Source organism: Tursiops truncatus, chromosome 11 (genome assembly GCF_011762595.2).
Source record: "Tursiops truncatus isolate mTurTru1 chromosome 11, mTurTru1.mat.Y, whole genome shotgun sequence".
NCBI classification, from domain to species: domain Eukaryota; kingdom Metazoa; phylum Chordata; class Mammalia; order Artiodactyla; family Delphinidae; genus Tursiops; species Tursiops truncatus.
Genome location: NC_047044.1, coordinates 63,757,649 through 63,761,625, shown reverse-complemented (window position 1 = coordinate 63,761,625; position 3,977 = coordinate 63,757,649).

The following is a 3,977-nucleotide window of genomic DNA, read 5'->3' as shown; positions in this document are numbered from 1 at the left end:
AGAAAACCCTAAGTACAACAAAAAACTGTTAGAATTAATAAATGAATTCAGTAAAGTTGTAGGATATGAAATCAATATAGAAAAACATTATATTTCTATACACTAACAACTAACTAGCTGAAAAAGCAATTAAGAAAACAATTCCATTTACAATAGCACCAAAAGGAATAAAATACCTAGGAATAAATTTAACCAAGTAGATTAAAGATCTTTATAGTAAAAACTCTGACTTTGATGAAGGAAACTTAAGAAGACACACATAAATGGAAAGATATTCTGTCTTCACGGATTGGAAGAAATAATATTTTTTAAATGTCCATGCTAACCAAAGTGATCTACAGAGTCAACACAATCCCTTTCAAAATACCAATGGCATTTTTCACAGAAACAGAACAAACAATTCTAAAATCCATATGAAACCACAGAAATACCCTAAATAGCTGAAGCAATTTTGAGCAAGAAGAAAGCTGGATGCATCACACTCCCCCGTTTCAAAATTTATTACAAAGTTAGAATAATAAAAACAGTTAGGTACTGGCAGAAAAAACAAACGTACACACAAATAGGACAGAATGGAGAGCCCAGAAATAAACTCATGCATGCAAAGTCAATCTCCAACAAGAGTGCCAAGAGTATGCAATGAAGAAAGGACAGTCTCTTCAATAAGTGGTATTGGTAAAACTATATATCCACATGAAAAACAATGAAATTGGATCCTTACCTTACACCGTACACAAAAATTAACTCAAAATGCGTTAAAAGTTTAAATGTAAGACCTGAAACTATAATACTAGAAGGAGAAAACACTGGGGAAAGCTTCTTATTATTGGTCTTGTCAATGTTTTCTTGAATATGACATCAAAGGCACAGGAAATAACAACAAAAATAAACTAAGTGAGACTATATCAAACCAAAACGCTCTGCAAAGCAAAGGAAACAATCAACAAAATGAAAAGGCAACCTAAGGAATGGGAGAAAATATTTGCAAACCATAGATCTGTTAAAGGGTTGATATCCAACATATATAGGGAACTCTTACAACTCATTAGCAAATCATTATCATCATCATCATCTGATTAAAAAATGAACAAAGGATCTGAATTGACATTTTTCTAAAGAAGACATACAAATGGCCAATAGGTACATGAAAAGGTGTTCAACATCACTACTCATCAGTGAAATACAAATCTAAATCACAAAGAGATATCACCTCATACCAGTTAGGATGGCTATTATCAAAAAAAAAAATAAGTACTTGTTGGTGAAGATGTGGAGAAAAGGGGAAACCTGGCATGCTGTTGGTAGGAATGTAAATTGGTAGTCACTTAGGAAAGTAGTATGGAAGTTCCTCAAAATATTAAAAATACAGCTACCACATAATCCAGCAATCATTTGGGTATATTTCCAAAGGAACTGAAATCTAGATCTTGAAGAGGTATCTGTACAGATATCTGTACTTCCGCATTGCAACATTATTCACAGTAGCCAAGACATGGTAACAATCTAAGTGTCAATCAACAGATTAATGGATAAAGAAAATGCCGTAAATACATAAAATATTATTCAGCCTTAAAAAAAGGAAATCCTGCCATTTGCAACAACATGGACAAACCTGGAGGACTATATACTTAGTGAAATCAGCCAGGCAAAGAAGGAAAAATACTACATGATACCACTTATATGAGGAATCTAAAATAGCCAAACTCATAAAAGCAGAGAGTAGAATGGGGTTGTCAGAGTCTGGGAGGAAGGGGTAAGAGGGAGGTATTAGTCAAAGAGTATGAAGTTAATTATACAACATTAGTAAGTTCTTGAGATCTCCTGTACAGCACAGGGACTACAGTTAATAATGCTGTATTGTATGCTTAAAAACTGGTTAAGAGGTTAGCCCTTAAGTGTTATTATCACAAACAAACAATCGCAATAATAATAAAGAGGGTGGAGGAAAGTTTTGGTGGTGCTGGATATGTTTATGCATTGATTGCTTTGATGGTTTCACAGATGTCCACTCATCTTCAAATTCATCAAGTCATATAAATTAAATATGTATAGCTTTTTCTTTGTCAGTCACACCTCAATAAAGTGCTTTTAAAATTATTTTAAAATTTCCATTTCTACTGTGGCAGAAATATCACCATTATTGATTTATTTCTTCAAAATCTATTTCAAATTTTAAAATAAACAGCTTTGGGAACATAACATAATACTTTTGTTTCTAGATATTAACAGCCATTACGTGGAGAAAATTAGTTGGCTCCTGCCTAAAGAAAACTTCCCTGAGAAGAGTTCATTTCAGAATTAGACAAAGGGTACCAAGCATAATATATAATCCATGTGTTGCTCAGAATGTAATAGTGAAAAACATGATTGAATGAATGACACTGCTTTTGGAAGACAAGCCAATCTATGTAACCAAGACACAGGTTTTTAAATGGTCTGTATTAGCTTGAAGTCCCTTACTTTATGAGGGGCACTTGGCATTAGGGGGAAAGTATAAAGTGAGAGGTGCCAAAGACAACCATCACCTATTTTTTTAAAATGTGTCCTGATTTTGGTTTATGTGCTGCTCCTTGCTCAGTTAGATACCTCATATGCTCTGTGTTGGGATAAGGGAAGTGCTTTGTTAGGTTTTATTTTGCAAAGCTTTACTAAACAAACCTGGAAATCCATAGTATTATTACATAAGTTAGACTGCAGTAAAAATTACCTAGGATTGGGCTTCCCTGGTGGCGCAGTGGTTGAGAGTCTGCCTGCTAATGCAGGGGACACGGGTTCGAGCCCTGGTCTGGGAGGATCCCACATGCCACGGAGCAACTAGGCCCGTGTGCCACAACTACTGAGCCTGCGCGTCTGGAGCCTGTGCTCTGAAACAAGAGAGGCCTCGATAGTGAGAGGCCCGCGCACCGCGATGAAGAGTGGGCCCCGCTTGCCACAACTAGAGAAAGCCCTTGCACAGAAATGAAGACCCAACACAGCAAAAATAAATTAATTAATTAATAAACTCCTACCCCCAACATCTTAAAAAAAAATTACCTAGGATTTATATACAAATCATAATGATTTCCATTGTGCAATCAATTGACAAGATTTTGAACAGTTCTCCACATGAGAACGAGCTGTATACGTCACACAGAAACTGAGATTACCTTACGGAGTTTCCAGTTCCAGCTCTCCAGGAAGAGCAATAAATGACACAAAATTGACAAACCTTGAGCTGCAATGAGCAAGAGAAAAAAACTCAACAAAATCAGATATTAAAGTGGAGACATTTCTAACATATTACGGAAATTAAAAAAATTGTAAGACAACACTATGAAAAACTGTTTACCAACAAACTAGTTTGCATAAAATAGAGAATTGCCTGAAAGCACACAAAATACCAAAACTTACTCAAAAAGAAAGAGAAAAACTGAACAGACCTGTAACAAGCAAAAAGATTATATCAGTACTCAAAAGTCTCACCTAAAAAAATCCCAGGACCAGGGCTTCCCTGGTGGCGCAGTGGTTGAGAGTCCGCCTGCCGATGCAGGGGACACGGGTTCGTGCCCCGGTCCGGGAAGATGCCACATGCCGCGGAGCGGCTGGGCCCGTGAGCCATGGCCACTGAGCCTGCGCGTCCAGAGCCTGTGCTCCACAACGGGAGAGGCCACAACAGTGAGAGGCCTGCGTACTGCAAAAAAAAAAAAAAAAAAAAGGGCTTCCCTGGTGGCACAGTGGTTAAGAATCCACCTGCCAATTCAGGGGACATGGATTCGAACCCTGGTCTGGGAGGATCTCACATGCCGCAGAGCAACTAGGCCCGTGAGCCACAACTACTGAGGCTGTGCATCTGGAGCCTGTGCTCGGCAACAAGAGAGGCCGCAATAGTGAGAGGTCCACACACCGCGATGAAGAGTGGGCCCCGCTTGCCACAACTAGAGAAAGCCCTCGCACAGAAACGAAGACCCAACACAGCAAAAATAAATAAATAAACTATA